This window comes from Pantherophis guttatus, chromosome 3, assembly GCF_059756535.1.
Source record: "Pantherophis guttatus breed Tessera chromosome 3, ASM5975653v1, whole genome shotgun sequence".
In the NCBI taxonomy this organism is placed as follows: Eukaryota; Metazoa; Chordata; class Lepidosauria; order Squamata; family Colubridae; genus Pantherophis; species Pantherophis guttatus.
In genome coordinates, this window is record NC_142065.1 from 177,521,232 (window position 1) to 177,541,766 (window position 20,535).

General features: G+C 35.2%; 1 long non-coding RNA gene across 6 annotated transcripts in view; it reads left to right on the forward strand.

Annotated features, from left to right (window-relative positions):
- The first annotated feature begins 217 nt into the window (after positions 1-217).
- Positions 218-20,535, forward strand: part of LOC117672842 (uncharacterized) — a 63,597-nt gene continuing 43,279 nt past the window's right edge. For 3 of the 6 annotated variants that reach the window (XR_004593391.2, XR_004593392.2, XR_004593393.2), the window contains exons 1-4: positions 218-377; positions 8,381-8,506; positions 10,792-10,835; positions 14,456-14,603. This is a non-coding gene — a long non-coding RNA (uncharacterized LOC117672842). Of the gene's footprint in view, positions 378-8,380; positions 8,507-10,791; positions 10,836-14,455; positions 14,604-17,956; positions 18,174-20,535 lie in introns of those variants that run through there. The other 3 variants (XR_015732908.1, XR_004593390.3, XR_004593388.3) reach the window with 3 other exon arrangements.

Genomic DNA, 20,535 nt, shown 5'->3' on the forward strand with positions numbered 1-20,535 from the left:
TAGAGTGAATGTTCTTGTATCTTAGTATTTTATTAGTTTAAGCTAGGCAGTGGTTTAGAAATATTGTAAATAAAATGAATTAATGTCTCTTTCTATATTTTGTTTCACTCTTAGTAGTTATTAGAATGGTGATGCAGGAATATGCTATGATCACTGTCATAATCATAACATTCTTATCCTTGGCGTGCATAGAATTCTGTGATACATACCTAGTTCTGTTAACCATTCATTGTATAGTTTCACCCCCAGATTCCTTACCATCTTTGTTGCTCTTCTCCACACTTTATCTAGAGTCTCAGCATCTTTTTTTTTGTATTGTGCCAATCAGAACTGGATGCTGTATTCCAAGTGTGGCTTCCATAGTGCAGTATGGCAAGGTACTATCAATTCTCATGACCTGCTATCTCCTGTTGATACAGCCCAGGACTGCAGTGGCTTTTTTAGCAGTTGTAGCATACTGGAGTTGAAAGGAGAGCATCAATCAACACTTGGAGCTATTCATGTTTGTTATATTTGCAAGTAAACATTCAGCAGCAAAGCCCAATAACTGTAGCTTGTAGAAAATGGTTTTGCACTGAGGTTAAAGGAAGAATGAAAATGAGTATTTGGTAGAAATATATGAGGGCCATGTTTAATTGGATTGCAAGCCGCAAGATTCTTAGCAAAATATCTTTAAATTCTGCATTGAATCTAACTACCAAGAGTAGTCAATGGCTCCTTCTAAAATAGGGGTGGGGGAGTATAAAAAGTATCATATTCTGACTCAATATATTTGAAAACAGAATGGGTTCTTTGATCCTGATGACTGAATTAAAGCTAGATTTCAGTCTCCAGATCGGTGGGGGAGAGAATTGTTTGATTTGAATTTTAATGTGAACCTCAAGTTTGCACTTTTGAAAATCTATAGATGACCTGGCAGATGGTTACCCTTTTAAGTGGCAGTCTTCCAGTTTTTCTCATCTTTGTGTTGCAAAATATCTACTGACATACTTACATTTTATTTCAATCTATATGTTGATCTGAGTGGTATGCACTTCAGACTGTTTTGTGCAGAAGTTTGCAAATACCAGATTCCTTAGGCATATATACATTGGTGCTGGAGTATCTCTCTCTCCTTTGCATATATAGTAACTATGGGCAAATAAGACATATTAAACAAAATAAAAGATAGCAATAGCAATAGCATTTAGACTTACAGTATATACTGCTTCACAGTGCTTTTCCAGCCCTCTCTAAGCGGTTTACAGAGTCAGCATATTGCCCCCAACTATCTGGGTCCTCATTTTACCCACTTCGGAAGAATGGAAGGCTGAGTCAACCTTGAGCCCGGTGAGATTTGATCTGCCAAACTGCTGGCAGCTAGTGATCAACAGAAATAGCCTGTAGTACTGCACTCTAACCACTGCGCCACCGCAGCTCTTATACTTGACAATAAGATACAATGCAGAGTTTATGTACCTCTCAGTGTGTGGGGGGGACTCCTTTCTAAGCTTCTTACTTTGCCTGTTACTCAATTGTGGGCTCATACCCCTTTTATCTGATTGTTCCCTGGGCAGAATCTCTTCCTCATGGCTTGCAAGGTCATTCTCAAATTCCATTATATCAACATACCCAAGTTGCATTGTAGCTAGGAAGACCTTTGTATAAATTTTTGTTCTGCATTCATTCCTAGATCATGAGCCTCCCACCGACCAGTACGCTCCCATAGAGAGGGGCTCCTCCGGGTGCCGTCGGCCAAACAATGTCGACTGGCGGCCCCCAGGGGGAGAGCCTTCTCTGTGGGGGCACCTACGATCTGGAACGAGCTCCCCCCGGAGATACGGAGGATTCCGGATCTGCGTACCTTCCGTCGCGCGCTTAAGATGTTTTTATTCTATCAAGCTGGCCTGACCTAAACTTTTCCTCTTTTAAATGGAATTTTAAATTTGGTTTTAATTTATTGGGGTTTTAAAATGTCTCAGCCAAATTTATTTAATTAGTTTTATCTCTATTTTAAATTTTGTATCTACATGTTTTATTTTATGGCTGTTCACCGCCCTGAGTCCTTCGGGAGTAGGGCGGTATACAAATTTAATAAAAAAAATAAATAAAAAAAAATGAGGCTTTGGTCATAGTTACTCATTCCCTAGCCACCTCCTGTATGGATTATATAATGTGCTCTACTTGAGATTGCTCCTAAGAAGACACATGTTACATCCCTGCTTTGTGGGCAGCATTGGTTATCAGTTTGGTTCTAGATCAAATTTAAAATGCTGTCTTTGACCTTTAAAGTCCTTCATGGGATCGGGAGAGGCTATCAGAGAGAGACTGACTCTTCCTAGGAGGAGAGGCGTGCTTTAAATCGTCTTATGAAGGAGTTGTATTTTATAGGACCTAGGAGGTGAGTTTGCCCTCTGGAACATTACCCCTCCTGAGGTGATATTAGTCCCAAATCTCATGGCACCCAGAAAGCCCTTAAAACATGCTTTTTAAAAAAAAATCAGGCATGAAGCTCCCCTGGTAAATATACTCAGAGTAATTTTGTGTGAGATGACTGGTCAAATAAATTAGATTAAATAAATAAATAAACAGAAATCTCCTGTCAACAGGAAACTAAACTGTCAATTATTCATGATGTAGTGGTTTCATGAGGTTAATTTGTTTCTATTTCCTGATACTATAATGTAGCATATGATATATAATATGCATATATAATGTGTACATATATTTTACATGGATAGAAGTGGATATAAATAAAATCAATCAATGTACAATATTCTTATATGGTTTGTTACACAGTCAGACAGATATTCAGACTGGATTTTGCATTTCAATCTACCTATTCAGTCCTTCCCAATGGTGTTAACAAAATTATACATATTTTTAAAGAGTAATTATCTTCAGCAGGTGAAATTCTGCTTGAAATATACATAGCAAACATAATTTATGTAATATGGCTAGACAGGCCTCCTTCCCTCCCTTCTTTTCCTATACCTTAACATTTATTCGATCATTTAACTTACACTAAATACTTTGAATAGTATCGACTTTGGAAGAAGAAGTAATTTTAAAAAATTTAGATTATGCAGAAATTAATAGATTAACTTTGATGATTAAGGATATGGAAGAGTTAGAATATTTTAAGATATGGTGGCTCAGCAGACTAAAAGCATTGTGATTAACACCAGCTGTCTGCAATTACTGTAAGTTCGAATCTCACCAGGCTCAAGGTTGACTCAGCCTTCCATCCTTTCTAAGGTAGGTAAAATTTCTAAGGTAGTAAAAAACCCAGTTTGTGGGGGCAATAAGCTGATTTTGTATAAATACAAAAGTATGAAGGCTATTGCTTAATGCATTGTAAGCCGCCCTGAGTCTCTGGAGAAGGGCAGCATATAAATCAATTTTTTTAAAAAAATATATTTTTATTGTTGGTTGGAAAAGAGATATAAATGATTAATTTCATAATTATGTATAAAAACTTGATGACTAGAATATGGTTATAGTAATGAATTGTTATAATGGTTTGGATGAAGATCAAGATAGAAGAAACTTTTGGAAGAAGAAGAAAAAGAACTGAGGAAGATAACATCGAGATGTCACAGGGAAGGGACGACTGATGTATTAAATGTTTGTTTGTCTTAAATTTTTTTTAAAAAGAATAGTACTGACTTCAGTTGCTCTAGCCCCAGCATATTTTATATAATTTAATAAATACATTAGACGTTAAATACTAGATTGTCTCAACTAACATGTTACCCTTGTTCATGTGTTTTTGTTATGTTTAGATAGTTTTGGGGGCAATTTTGTGGGCCTGCTGCAACTCTTAGTAACATCCACTGAAAAGACTGCTTTTTCTGGAGAAATGACTGGCTACCACAAACACTGATTTACATAGATTAATCCACAGACATAGTAATAACAAGGCAGCATAATCCATAGCGTATAATCTCACCAGTTTCACATAATCTTGAAATCTCTGTACATCTGGAGCTTAGATTTAAATTAGAATCCATGATTGCAAAGCCTCAGATTTATTTCACTTTTATTTCTTGCCTCTTAAAATGGGGAAAAGAAAATGCATGAAAAGAAGAATGGAGTGCAGAACAAGACAAGCCTTTGGTTGACTCTCTTACATTTATATAAAAAGCAAAAATGAAATAATTTTCACTGATTACATTTACCAGAACCAATTATAATTATTAACTATAATGTATATCTGTAAATAGCACTTTTCTTTTTTTAAGCCCCATCACTAATATTAAAAAAGCGATTGTGCACCATACTATATTTAGATTTTTTTTTTGTCTTCAAATAAAGCAAACACATTTGCATATCCAGATATACACTAAAAATTAAATGGGTTTAAACACAGACACAGTAATTGTAAATTCAGCTCAACTCTCTTAAAACTTTAAAATTCACATATTATACTCTTCCCATCATGGCTACATGACAACAAAATATGACTGTATCCTGGTCTTGTTCTCAATTAAGAAAGCATCAATCCACACTGAAGAATGTCTAAGCATCCTAATAATTTAAGATGCATTTTAAAAAGGATATAAAATAACTCCCATTTTTGTCCTCCAAGACTTTACAGCCATTTTAATTAACTCATATAATAAACTTTCTTCTGCCAGACATTTTCTGCTATCTTTCTTTTTTGCTTCTGGAACTGTCGTCACTCAGCTCTGACATGCTTAACACAATTGGCAGAGCATGGATAGTGACCCTAATGCCTGACACAAATCATTACCACTAGCACATTTGTTATACATATTTGTAATTGCTCTAGATACTTTATCTGTGACCACTAATCATAAGTGTATGAAACATCATCTTCTCTTGTAATTGTAGCACACTTGAGGAAATTAAACATTTAAATGTAGAAGTGATAAGCATTATAATTAAAGGTTTCAAATATGAATTGTGCAGTTGCACATGACTGCCTTGCAATGAGTGAAGTCTTCTTACTTCTAGCAAACCTAAGAAACAAAGACCCATGGAAGAAAGAGCATAGTAACATGCATAATTGTCAGCTATTCAAACAAAATATGGGAAAAAACAGGGAGCACTTAATATCATGTGGCTTTCAACATTAATATTGTTGCTTACATCACTTCCATGACCAAACATATGGAAAGCCTTATGCCAGTCTCTACTTGGAAAAATTAAATGGATGCATAAAATACCTTGGAAGTAAGATAGCATATCAAAAATTAATCTAGACTTCCGGTTTTGCTCTCCGTCGCTGCCAGACGGTCCCTCGGGACTGCCAGCCCCATCGCCTGTAAAGAGCCGCCTTTACAGCTGAAAGGCGGCTCGAAAAACTCCATTTCCATAAGGAAATGTGAGAAAGAGCAGGTGAGGGCAGGTAGAGCTCTCTGCGAAGTCCCCAGAGTTTTTTTTTTTACTCTTGGGGACGAAGCAGATGAGGCTCCCTATTTCCCTCGCTGCTACTCCGGGCTTCAGGAAACCTCTGCCTTTTTGCAGAGCCAGGCGATGAGAACAAGCCTTTTAATGAAAATTAACAGATTGTTTAATCAAAGAGGATGAGATCTGGACCTGGGACCCTAAATCGCAAGTATTTTCATTGACTTTATAAATGATATTGAAGAAAGGAAAAAAGAAATTTAAAATGGCGACTGCTGAGGCTTGAGAAGGGAAAGCTGAAAGCGAGAGTCCTTCCGTTTGAATAGTTTAACAAGCTACAAAGTAGCAGAATAAATACTGCTGGCTACAATTGAGAAGAAAAATTTCTACTTTTATGTTTCTTTCTTTCTGGAGATCTGATATTGATTTTGTTTGGAAAGAAGCTTTCTTTTCTTAAAAAAGAGTTTGTCTGTGTGGCAGGATGGCGTTTAAAGTAACAAAGCCAGACAAACAAGCAGCGGGGGGGGGATTCCCCCATTTACAAACTACGTGAACAAGCTTCAAACCTACAGACTCAGAAAAATGATTTTAACTTAAAAGAATTTGTCTTGGAGGAGATGGCAAAAAGGGATGAGATTGTGAACCAGAATTTTGAAAAATTCAAGCAGGAAATTAAAGAATTGATACAATCAAAGTATGACAATTTGAAACAAAAGATTATAACAATGGCTGATACTTTTTCAGAAATACTTATAAAGATGGATAATAATATTAAGTTATTAGAGTCTAAAATGGAGGAAGTTGATGACAAGATTTATAATTTGGATAATAAAATACAAAGAATTGAAAATGATTTGACAAATATTCAAGACAATAGCTCAGAAGTAAAATTTAAAATGGAAGTTGATCATAAGACTTGCAATGTAGAAAATATAAAACAACGGATTGAAAAAGAAGTTTTAATGATGCAACACAGGTTCACAGAATTTGCGATCAGAATGAGAGGATTACAGGAAAATAATAGAGATGATTTAAGAAAAATATCTGCTGAAATTCTGGCTGGGATTTTAAAGGTTCATCCTGAGGAGGTATTTTGCAAGATTGATAGAGTCTACAGAATAAACTCTTGGATTGCAAAGCAAAGGCAACTGCCTAGAGATGTGGTGATTTATTTTACAGATAAAGAAATAAGAAATAATATTGTGCAAAAATCTTTTAATTCTATTTTACAACTGTATGGAAGAAAGATTTGGATATATAAAGAGCTACCGCCCAAGATGTTAGTAGACAGAAAAAAAATTGGATTCCTGGTGACTGAGCTTAAAAAACAAAATATTTTATTTAGGTGGGATGTTCCAGTTGGTATAATATTGAGATATCAAGGAGAAAGATACCAATTAAATACTGTTGAAAAAGCGGAAGAATTTTATTATAAGATTCTAAAAATGGGTTCAACATCTTCATATATAACACAGGATAAGCAGAAGGAGTTGGAAATAATGGAAAAACATCGAGCTACAGAGGTCTTTATAGATGAATCACTTTTGGATCCTTTAGATGTCTCAGTTGGACTACTTATAAATACGAGAGAAGCGGCGTTGGATTCTAATGTGATGACTCATCAAGTCACAGACAAGCATGGAAATCAACCAGTTGATACACAACTTATAGAAAAGAAACCTGAATGGCGATCTAAGCCACAAAAGCAAAACCAACAAGATCAAGTTATAGATCAGTACGAAAATCGAACAGTTGATATACAACTCATAGAAAGGAAATCAGGATGGAGATCAAACCCACAAAAAGTCAAGATGTATGGTAATTTTGTAGGAAAGTGGGTGGATACAGGCTAGCTTATTGCTTGTTTAGTTTAAGAAAAGGGATGTTTGAGAGATATACTTATGGGAGTGGACGAAATGGATAGACTATGAGTTGAATAAATGTTAAATTAGGATTTATTATATAGCTTTATAGTGGAAGGCTGCTTTGAAATGTTATATTATTATACAGTCTTAAAGTGGAAGGTTGTTTTGAAATGTTATATTAATATACATAAAAGGTTTGATTTAAGAGATGTATGGGGGAGGAGAAAAAGGGCAGATTATTGCTAAATTGGGAGTTATAATAATATTACTATGCTAAACCAGAAGTTATTATACAATGTTATAGTAGAATGTTATTTTGAAATGTATAGTAAAAGTAGAAAAGTAGAAAAGTACTAAGAAATACTAACCTAAAGAAAGAAAGGAAAGGAAAACATCTAGTGTACACCCACACTATGTATATGTCTATATGTCTTTCTAGCTGCAAGTGATCTTCCTTCCACTATGTCAATGTTTCATACATCGCCTTTGTTCTTCAAATTTCTCAATTTCCTCTTCCTGAAGATCATGTCAATTTTATCTAATGATAACTTTTCTTGACCATTCACTCTTCCTTCATAAATTTATTTCCTTATTCATTGCCTTTGTAGGGACAAACAACTTCTGCAGAGATCTTTCAGATCATCATTCACTTTTGCATTCAAACCTCATTCACCCAGTATCTACTCATTTTTAAATCTATCCCATTATGTATAATTTTATTATTTTCCCAGAAAATTATTTTCAAGAAATTAAAGATAAACATGAAATAATATACAGTAAGAATAAAGAAAAGAACAATTTCAGTAAGAAAATAAAATATAGAAAGACAGACAGACAGACAGAGAGAGAGAGAGAGAGAGAAAGAGAAAGAGAGAGAGAGAAGGAGAGGGAAAGAGAGAGGGAGGGATAGAGAGAGGGAGAAAGGGAGAGAGGGAGAGAGGGAGGGAGGGAGGGAGGGGGAGAAAGAGAGAGAGAGAGAGAGAGAAAGAGAGAGAGAGAGTCTTGAGCCTTTTGGACTAAATTTAGTTGCTTAAAAGTTACATTCCTTCAAGTTTATCCTAAAGAAATGGTATCTTTTTCTGTTTGTCAGTCAAAAAAGTATATTATATTCACTTATCAAGTATTTTCCTACTTCAGTTATGAGTTTGGTTTTCCTTCCTCAGCTCTCAGCACTCTATCTGCAAGTCCTCTGCAGCTAAGGTGGGCAATCTCAAGCTCCTCCTTGTTTAGAAAAGCTTCAGAGGCCTGGCTGCCAAACTCCACTTCATCATCATCCTTGATACACAAAGGTATGTCTGCCATTTGTCTACTTGAAATTTTGTTTGTATTATCCATACTGCAAACATATATTAAGTGCCCCTTTCTATTAAGCGTTAATGTTTCTTCTGACATAACTCACTCCTCTATAACAAAGGGGAGATAATATGCTCATATTTTCCCTCCCCTTCAAATTCATTCCTTATCATACTATCCACTACCTTTCTACCAATCCTTGACATCAAAACTTGTCCATGACTTTTTTCAAATATAGTTAGCTTTCTACCAAGGTACACTAATTTAGCTATATGGTCTAGACCAGTGATAGCTAACCCTTTTGCCATCGCGTGCCAAAAGTGGGGGAAGCACGGGAAGGTCATGCACATGCATGTCCACACCCATAATTTAATGCGCCCCCTGTGCATGTACACATGACACACACACACCCACGCTCCTCATGCTTTTGGCACATGATGGCACGGTGGGCCTGTTAGGCCTGTTTTTTGCCCTCCCCATGTTCCAGAGGCTTTCTTGGAGCCTGAGGAGGGCAAAAATGGCCTTCCCCACCCCCACAGTGGCCCTCCAGAGGCCGGAAACAGCCCATTGTCTAACTTCTGGTGACCCAGAAGGTCCAAAAATCAGCTGGTTGGTGCGCGCATGCATGCTGGAGCTGAGCTAGGGCAATGCTTGCATGCCCACAGATATAGTTCCGTGTGCCACCTGTGGCACGTGTGCCATAGGTTTGCCATCACAGATCTAGACAGTATTGCAATCATTCATTCTGTTTTCTCTGTCAGACCACCTTATTCTTTGGTTTTAATATCCAAATACCTGACTGCATCATGCAATCTAACTTTCACTGAAAACCACTCAGGTTCTCAAGCAACAAAGCAATATCATCCAAATACTTATGTACACATAAATTCTCATCACTTCAAACATGTAATATCATCTCAGGCATTTCTCATCATTTTATCTACAAATATTCTGGGAAACCAAGGGATATTCCATAGCAGTGTCTTAATATTCTCTGATCAATATGGACATTCATGCATTCCATCTATTCTCACATGTTTTATTCTCATCAATGCTGCACTTTAGATAAGATAGCACTTATCTAAAAATCTTCATCCCTGTCTTTCCATAAAATATTCCATAATTCAAGCCTATTCACTTTATCATATATTTTATTTAGTTCAAGAAATGTGATTTCTTTCTTATGTCCCAAAGGTGTTTTTTTTCAAGCGGCAACTGGACTTTCTGATTTTTCTTTGGAGACATTCCGCTTTTCATCCTTGGAGAAGTGAAATGTCTTCAAAGAAAAACCAGAATGTCCAGTTGCCTCTTTTTAAAAAAGCACCTTTGGGACAACCATGATCTGGATGACTGAGAATCTCCACATACATTTCTTTCTCATATGCATATGTTCCTCAATAGTCTGTTGCAAATCTGATTGGACACCTGAGTGGCATAAAGTTATGCTGCATTTCCCAAATTTTGCTCCTTCTCACTTTTTCTTCCTCTTAATCAGGTTTCTGCTAAGCACATTCCAGAACACAGTTAAGAAATGAATTCCCTTGTAGTTTTTAGAATCACTGTTGCTACTTTCCATATGTGTAGGGCCAATAACAGCATTCCTACAATAATTAAATATAGATTCTGTTTTCTTATTAAAGTTAATAGTTAGCTACTCCAAAAGCAAAGCACTTCCATATTTTAACATTTAGTGACACTGTCTGCACCTAGCATCTCACCATTTTCAACCTTTTCATAGTATTTTTTAATCATTTTTTTCTTGCTTTAATTCTACTTTTCAACATATTAATACAATCATTCTCACTTATTCACTTCTATTTTTAATTCCATTTACTCTACCAGAGGTTATTTATTTAGGCCTCGTGACTCACTTCTAAAACAATAACTATTATTATTATGGTTGGTTACACAGTCAGCTGGAGGTTTAGAATGGATGGCAGTTTTGATCCATCTATTGAGTTCTTCTAAAGGACCTGGGATAATTATTATTATTACTGTTATTTTGAAGATCACAATAAATTTATTAATAGTAATTCAGTACATATATTTTAGGGAAAAGCATACATTTAACAAACGTTTGTATTAAAAACATACACTTTTCCCTATGCAAGTGAATTCAGGAGGCAGACATAACTGTTTTTGTAAAGTTTTGTTTAAAATATTATGAGTCATTCAACTGAGTTTTAAAAGATTTAGCAACATATCAACCACTTTAGCTATTATAATAATTATTTCTGTAAAAGGCACTTAAAACATTTCTGAGTTTATAACTTGGTTTTAGATAGGATGGTGATGATGGGCCTTCCTCCTTGGATCATTGTGAAGGTAGGGATGGGCCAATATTTTAAGATTTATATTTGAGGTTTATGGTTTCCTTTCCTTTTTGTTAACCTACTATTTCTCAAGGAATTTTTGTATATTCACATAATAAATAATATATAACTACCATAGTAAACCTCAAACTTCTGAATCAGAAGAGCCGAGGTGGCGCAGTGATTAGAGTGGAGTACTGCAGCTACTTCAGCTGACTGCTAGTTCAGCAGATCAGCGGATCAAATCTCACCGGCTCAAGGTTGACTCAGCCCTCCATCCTTCCGAGGTGGGTAAAATGAGGATTGTTGGGGGCAATATGCTATTTAGTATACTGTCCTTGGTGTAAGCCGCCCAGAGTCCTCAGAGACTGGGCGGCATAGAAATATGAAAAATAAATAAATAAGTAAATAAATAAGTAAATAAATAAGTAAATAAATAAATAAAATCACTTGGAATGTGTAATTTTATATGAAAAATATTAATATATGAAGATAGATAGATAGATAGATAGATAGATAGATAGATAATAGATGATAGATAGATAGATAGATAGATAGATAGATAGATAGATAGATAGAGGGAGAGGGAGAGAAAGGAAGAGAGAGAGAGAGATATCTGTTTCCCCAAAATAAGACATTCCCTGATAATAAGCCCAATCGGGCTTTTGAGCGCATGGCAATAAGGCCAAGCACTTCTACAGGGTTCAAAAAAATATAGGACAGGGTCTTATTTTCGGGGAAACACACGGTACCAGTAGATAATATGGTAGCATGATATATAATAATAAGTAACTTTCATCTGAAGAGAAGAAAAAAATTTCAACATGGATAGCTGTTCCTGTCACATTATAAAACATCAGCTATTAAAGTCTTTCGGAATTAAACAACAACAACAAGATGATGATTAAGCCTGAACTAATGGATTTTAGTCTACCTTTCATTAACTTGGCTGACATCAGCTACAATGGAGCAGAACCTCAGATTAGGTTCATAACATGAACCTAATGTTAGGTTCATGTTAGGTTTAGTAACATACTAAAAAAAGATATTTCAGTTTAGGTTCAATTCACATTGCAGAAGCCATGGGCACAACTTTGACAATAATTCCACAGGACATCATTCTATTCATTTAAATCTTGTGATCATTTTTCAAAGTATAAATAATTATTTTTTTCATCCAGTAATGGCTGGGAAAGAGACAAACCCTGAATCAGATGGTTTATCCACTGTGCCTCTGCTAATCTAATTTCCATCTTTCTTTCTTTCTTTTTCTTTTTTGCTGAAAGTCCTTTGGGATGTCATACTCTATTGCTATTGCCATTGGGTAAAATTGCTCTTAGATTCCAACTCTCTTATATGTCTCCTTGCATTTACACAAATATTGTACCATATATTCTTCCTGGATGAATTTTTTTATTTTTTAGTCAGATACTGTTTTTACAAAAGCAAAGATACAAAGTTCTAAATTGTAACAAGCATTCTCCTATCCTCAGAATAATTTCAAAAGCTTTCTGCTAGCAGGCAATTTAGACCTCTGGGAAGAAGGATAAAAGCTGCTCCTGTTTTGCTCATTGTGAGGAGAAAAGTGAAAGAAGATAGAAAGCAACAGAAAAAAACATAGAAAATGGATGACCACTCATTTTTCACCAATATTGGAAGAATCTGCATATTCAGTGAGCTTATTCTACTTAGCTTTTTGGAGGAAACATATTATCTAATACTGTCTATTTTGCTGGTCATAGCAGAGATCTTAGGCTCCTCTTGACTTTTGAAAACGTTTCCAGTTTGTTGATGAACCTGCAAGACCACCTACATCTTTATGTCCAGGGAAGTGAAGTCTTCATTACCTGATCCAGCTGTCTCTGCATATCTTGCACAAGCCCTTCCACCATTATACTATATATTCTGTTCCAAAGATTATGGTCAAGTATACATTGCACAGATGAGTTCTACTTACCTTTACTACTGATTTGCAACAGGAGCGTACACTTCTGTGCATGCACAGATCACCCATGATGATGTTGTGGCCGGTGGGCAGAGCCTCATGCCGGTTTTACTACTGGTTCTATAGAACCGGACCAAACTGGGAGCAACCCACTACTGGTACATTGCCTTCAGTAGAGGTGTATGAAATCAGTTGTGATTTGGAAGGAAAGGTTCCCAGTGCATTGCTCTTCACATCCATTGACATAATCACACGGCTAGCTAAAAGTTATGCAGAGACAGCTGGACATGGAGACTTCACCTCCCTGGACATAGATTTAGATGTCCTTCCAGGTTCATATGTACACTGGAAACTTTTTTAAAAGCCAAGAGGAGTCTATGATCTCTGCTACTACCAACAAAATAGACAGCATGATAACAGGATTCCTTCAAAAGGCTAAATAGAATAAAAATCACTGAATATTCAGATTCTTCCAATATTGGTTACATTTTTATATTATTCATTTGCTAAATCCCACCATTGGTCTACCCAGAATAGCATTGGCAAACCAGGTAACCATGTCTTTTCGTTAAAACCTTTCTTTGATTTGGATTTTTTTTTTAATTTTTGTGCTTGGCCATTGACTTAATGCAAACTGTATCAATAAACTAGAATTATTATACTACTAATAACTAAATAAAGAAGTAACTACAATGGATCCCATTGATCAATCAATTACTTTTGGGATCTAGAAGAAGAGCCTTCTTGCCACAGCACCCACCTTTTGGAACATCCTACTCTCTAGGGTAAGGTCTGCCCTCCCACCTATCCTTCTGCAAGAGACTGAAGACTTGGCTCTGCCAGTTAGCCTGGGGATCTTTTTTTTTTTTTTGTAATAAGTTTTTATTTTATTTTATAATATACAAAACTTCCAATTTCAATTGAACAGTGTATTGTCTGGATACAAATCATTTTAGGAAATAATAATCAAGGTGTTTACAAAAATGGGGATCTTAAGGGGAAATGCTGGAGATGGCTGCTGGATTGATGGCAGATTCTACTACCACCTTGCTATCTACCCATCCATTTCCATATTGATGTGTCCTCATTGTTTTCTTTTTCATTGTTTATTTTATTGTTACATTATTTACTTCTGTTTTGTTTACACACTTTACATTTCTCCCTTTTTATAGCTGTAAGTTGCCTAGAGTAGTCTCATGGTGAGATAGGTGGCAAATATATTTAACAAATAATAATAATATTCTCTCCATTTAGGTTCAATGTATGCACATACACTGAATACCTTTCTATCATCTGTTTAGCTTAAACAAGTGTCCAACAAACTTGTTTTCTGTTTAACAGTTCAATTTAGCTGCCCTTGAAAAGCTTAACAAGTTCTATGCACTCCAACTTTCATTAATAAACATAAACGTTGAAACTTGAAGATTGTCATATTTAAGAAAATGGTATCTCAAATATCACAGGTAAAAAAAAAGCCTTCAATAGCAACCATGGTATAGTTGCATTCTACATAGTAATAAAGCTTAAGGGCAATAAACATAAAAATTCATAAACACTTTCTGTAACAATGAGAATGATCAAATAAAAAGACTTCAGCAACCTGGGAGGAAGAGAAGATGTAATTGCATTTTTCCTCCTGTAATTACTGAAAATTTATCATCAAAGCTCATTCTTTTTTCTTCCCAAAGAAAAGAATCCAGTGAAGTGGTAATAAAGGCTGACCTGATTATATAAGGAAGTTACAGAGAAGATGTGTTCAATTTATCATAAGCATCTGGAGTGCAAAGAAGAAAAGAGCAAGTTTACATGAAATTACTTGACCCCAATATTTTAGAGGTAATTTTTTCTTCTTCAAGTACTTTATATCACATTTTTCATATAAAGATTATGATGGATGATACAACCAGTACTGGGCCTGCATGGGAGATTATGGTCCAAAGCTCCCAAAGAAGTGGCATAGAGATTTTTTTTTTTTAAAAGCATAATAGCAATAGCACTTAGACTTATATACCACTACTTAATGCTCTACAGTACTCTCTGAGCAGTTTACAAATGTGAACATATTGCTCCCAACAATCTGGGTCCTCATATTACCAACCTCAGAAAAATAGAAGGTTGAGTCAACCTTGAGCTGGTCAGAATCAAACTCCTGTCTATTGGCAGTGCTAACCTGCAATACTGCGTTCTAACCACCATGCCACCAAGGCTCCTCAACCAAACAGAAAGTTACAGTATTCTTTTCCTCTGAAGTATTCCCTAAAAGGCCAAAAATTAATTTTCCTTCTTCCTTCAAGAATTGAGTTTAGACCTTTTTGTTAAAGAGAGGAACGTCAACAAGGTTAGAGTGTCCTCAGGGATTGCAGAAGTTAATGTAAATGGAAGGGAATGAAATTATTCATTATTCTTGTTTGTCTATAATCCTAATTTATTAAAGGCATATATATATATATATATATATGTTTTCTCAGGTTTTCGCGGGTGTTTGTATGTAGGTCTTTGGTTATTCGGGTCTTCTCCCACATAAAATTGGAAGTGTCTTGGCGACGTTTCGACGAAGTCTCATTCGTCATCTTCAGGCTGGTGTTCTCGGCTTCGTGCTTCCAGGAGCCGAGCACAAAGCCGAGAACACCAGCCTGAAGATGACGAATGAGACTTCGTCGAAACGTCACCAAGACACTTCCAATTTTACGTGGGAGAAGACCCGAATAACCAAAGACCTACATATATATATATATATATATATATATATATATATATATATATACATACATCCTACGAAGAGTAAGAAAATAGATATTGTACCTTTACAGGGAGGATACATGAGATGTGGATGTGGCTTACTGATGATGGCTAACGAGCCAGAAATAGATCTATATAAGTCTCTCACCAGGCAGCAAGGGCCTGCTGGCTGCCAGAAGGAAAAAAGCCCAGAATTGAGTGAATGTGACTCCACTGAGCTAGGGCTGCAGAAAAACCTTGGTTACGTAGGAAAAACCTGGCTAAAAGAAAAAACACACATAAATCCTACGAAGAGTAAGAACATATATATATATGAATTAAAAGAAATAAATATTTGACCTCTACAGGGAGGAGTCATAAAATATGGGTGTGTCTGGCTGAAGAGGTCCAAGAAGGCCGAAATAGTGCTATCCCAGTCTCCCATAAGTCTCAGAAGAAACAACATAAAATGTCTGACAGGCCTGAAAGCGATGAATAGAGATTTCATCCCACCATGGCCATTTAACATCTTTCAACCTAGGAAAAAACCCTGATTGCAAAAATATCACACATTTATACCTATGAATTAAAAGAAATAAATATTTGACCTCTACAGGGACGAGTCATAAAATATGGGTGTGTCTGGCTGAAGAGGTCCAAGAAGGCTGAAATAGTGCTATCCCAGTCTCCCATAAGTCTCAGAAGAAACAACATAAAATGTCTGACAGGCCTGAAAGCGATGAATAGAGATTTCATCCCACCATGGCCATTTAACATCTTTCAACCTAGGAAAAAACCCTGATTGCAAAAATATCACACATTTATACCTATGAATTAAAAGAAATAAATATTTGACCTCTAGGGTGTTTGTATGTAGGTCTTTGGTTATTTGGGTTTTCTCCTGCGTAAAATTGGAGGTTCCTTGGCAATGTTTCGACAAAGTCTCATTCGTCATCTTCAGGCTGGTCTTCTCGGCTTTGTGCTTTTAGGAGCAATTTGCTCCTAGAAGCACGAAGCCGAGAACACCAGCCTGAAGATGACGAATGAGACTTCGTTGAAACGTTGCCAAGAAACCTCCAATTTTACGCAGGAGAAAACCCAAATAACCAAAGACCTACACACACACACACACACACACACACACACACATATATACACTATATACACTATATACTATATATTTATATATACTATATATTTATATATAGTAAAATATATACCATAAAATAAAAATACTATTTATGGTTTTGTTAAACTGGTCAAATCTTCTACAAAATACCTTACAACCTCCACTCCCCAACACACACGTTTTTACATGAAGCTTAAACCGAAGTCTTTTTTAAGAAGATTAACTGACAATTTAATGGATTGTACCAAAGATTGTTTAATTTGCAAATAATCTAAATGTAATGAAATTTCTAATGCAACATGCAAGCTACTCTGGGTTCACAAATAATGAGCTGTTGAATCTTTTGTTATGAAATCATTTTGCTTGGTGGCAAAATACCTTTAAGGCAGTGTATTACATGAGCAAATTATAGGACCTGTTACTGACAGTGAAGAAATGACAGCAAAATTTTCTCATTAAAATCATACTGGAAAAAAAATTTAAAATTATTTACAATCACCATCCCATAAAACCGTGTTCTGGTATATATGAACTACTTGACTTAGAAGATCAAAGTACAATTTACAATTGCTTAAAGATTTATGCCTTCCCTATGGACAAAAATGCTGTGCCAATGTAGAATTACATTTAGAAAATTAATGTTCTGATCCCATTGAGAGTTGTGTTTATTCTCCAAACCAGTGGTGTTGGTTTGTCATGACTCACTAAAGTATTTTTAAAAAATTCTTTATTCTTTATTTTCCCTTACAGTAAAATAAATCCTTGCTTCTAGACATATGAAAAATATAAATTATATCTCTTATGTCTTAGTTGTCACACACATCATTCTTCCCCAACTTGCTTTCCAGAAACTGCATTCTAGTACTTTAAGAACAACTATTAAACCATGGAGAAGGGGGATTCAAAATCCATAGGTGGAGTAATATATTTGTGTTATTTGTTGTCAACTGAACTATGACTTGATTTTAACAGCTGTAATTTCAGTACTCGTACATAAGTAATTGAGAAACATTTATTTAGGGAGAACTTGAAACTCTCTGAGCTTGATTGTTTTCTTGCAGATATTTCATTACCCAACTAGGCAACATCGTCCATGCTAGAAGAAAATTGGGTTTGCTTGCCCTGTTAGTGTTGGTGGGAGTGTTGTTTTATTCTTGGTAGTTCCTTGTTTAGGCTGTTGCTTACCATTTGATTGTTTGTCTGAGTTGGTAGTTCCTTGACTGAGGTATTGTTTACTGCTTGAATGTTGGTCTGCTGTTAATGCTGGTGTTAATTCTACAGTTCAACCCTGAGCTATAAATATTCTCTTCTATTGAAACATTTGTTTGTTTATTCTTCCCAGCAAGCTTGGACAAATTGCTACTACACAGCTCTCCTTCTGATCAGACCCAATTTGCATGTTTAGAAGCTGTCCATCACTCCATCCAACAATTTAATCTGGTACACATAATAGCAACAAAATAAGCCACCTCCTTCTTAATAAAGAGTTCTTGAACTCAAAAGCTGGTAATTGTTTGGTAAAACTTCAATTGTCCTGATTAAACAATTGTATGAAGTGATTTTGTGTACTTAATTAAGGGAAATTAATTTTATGGGAATATGCATGAGTTTTTATCTATTCTTCATATTCACTTGGCTTTCTGTCTTTAAAACCTGTTCCCTTCAGAGTGAACTAGCTGAAAATAGTAACCCAAGTCTGTGCAGTTCTATGAAATCTTTTCAACGTATGAAATATTATGTCGATCCGTAGAGGGCCTATGATTTTATGTGGCTTCAATGTCTTATCATTTGCATTAACAGAAAAAAAATCTGAGGTGTATTTTTTAGCATTTCTTTTGAATTTACAAAATTCAGACAAGTAAACAGAGTGTCACAGCATGTTTAATATACTACAGCAGCTTTTGGTACATAGCGATTTCTATTGCCTGAATCCAAAATTCAATATGGTTAAATGTTCCATATTTGGAAGCATTTGATCATACCATTTTTTTTCTTAAAGAAAAAAAATAAAAATGAAAAGTTGCCTTATTTTTCAAAGGCAATACAAATAAAGTTGCTTTGATTCTGGTGATACAACTACATGAATGTGAATGTAAGTTAAGAAATACATTCAGACTTTTTTCTTTTAACTCTTTTACATACCTTCAGAGCCAAAATCTGCTTTTCAAAGTCTGAAATAGACATTGCATTTTGACAAGCATTATTCTTTCTGCATTGTAAGCACTGATGGATCAATTGTATAGATTTGTTCGTATGAAGAAACTGTATGAATCATAAAGAAATTGCTTAACTTTTATTTAGCTTTCCAAAAGAAAAGAAGCATGTCTCCTTGTACCAAGATACATTTGAAGGTCCCCAGTGATTATAGGGGATTTCTATATAGCCTGACATGTTAAGGTGAAAAATTTTCAAGGACAGCCTCACCATCTGTCATCAGCTTGGTTTCCTGACACTGACAGCTGTTCTAAAATGGTCAGTGGACCTCATGCATAACAAAAATCTTGCTCTTCAGTACTGTTTATATTTCAGTTTGATTTGATGCTCTTTCAAAAGTATCGTTGCTGCTGCTGTTGTTGCTGGAAAAAATAAATTCCCTAAAGCAAAAAAAAAAAAAAAGAAAGAAAGAAAGAAAAGAAAAGAAAAGAAAAGAAAAGAAAAGAAAAGAAAAGAAAAGAAAAGAAAGGGGGAGGGAAGTAGCATTTCAACTTTAGGATATGTAAAAAAAAATAATTTAAAGTTCATAAAGAGATGTAACACACTATAAATGAAGAAAAGGTAGCCTTTTGCTCTTTTTAAAACACAAGTCAAAGCAGGTAAAATTTAAGTTTGCTTTACTATAGAATTTTGATATATATCTGTTGGTTGTTGTGTAGATATACTCTGTAGGATTAACAGATTGTTTTCTATTTTAATAATCTACATGATTTTCTTCTGAATAAGCACCTATAGCTTGCATTGCAAACTACTAATACCAAAAAGCTACAATTACTTTCTCATTAAAACTATTCAGAAAGGGTTTTCAAGCAAAATTTTAAAATAAAGGCGATCAGTATTATTAATATAAATATTAATAGTTATACTAACTTTTCAAACAGTCCAGTCCTACATCACTGATACAGAAGAATGGTATAGTATTTTAGTGTGTTTTGTGTTTGTTTAAATAATGCTGGTAATGAATAATAATGGGGAAATGGATGGAACTTCAATTTTAAACTATTACATATTAAATTGCTAAATTCCTCAGACTTTTTCCCTGTCACATAATTACAACAGAACTGTGCTTTTCTTCTTGAATCAACTTGTTCTAAACATTCAGTTCATAGGCTAAGTTCAGTTGGAGCCTTTAATAGGGTCCATATATGTTGCTGTTGTTTGCCACCTTGTTGTTTTTTAAAAAAATCTGGGTTGTGTGTACATTGTTGTTGTTTTTCTTCTGCGAGTTGCCCAGAGTCAATTGGAGGCAAGGGGTGTCCAAATCAAATATATAAATAAATTAGTAACAGATGGCCAGCCGTTTCAGATAATCAGTTACATCTAGTTTTGTGGATTTTTTTTCAGATTGTAATCTATCATTTTCTTCCTAATAAACAAAGCTTAGAAATGACCTAAGGGTCAATTCTTCCTTCAGTACATACAAATACTCTTGATGAGAGGTGGAATTATATATATAAGGAATGATGAATAAATCCCTTAGGATCTAGCTTTACTTTCAGCTGTTTTCCCCATCTCAGTAATAAGTCAATCATCTGCATGGCTTTCTCTGACTCACCTCGTATATTTAATTCCACTGGTATATTTGCCTAAGCATGACATTCAAGGCTCAGCTTTGATAATCTGAGTTTCATATATACCATAGAGAGCCTGTAAAATTTGTCTAACGACAGAAACTTTTGTCTAGATATTGGACAGGAACATATACTG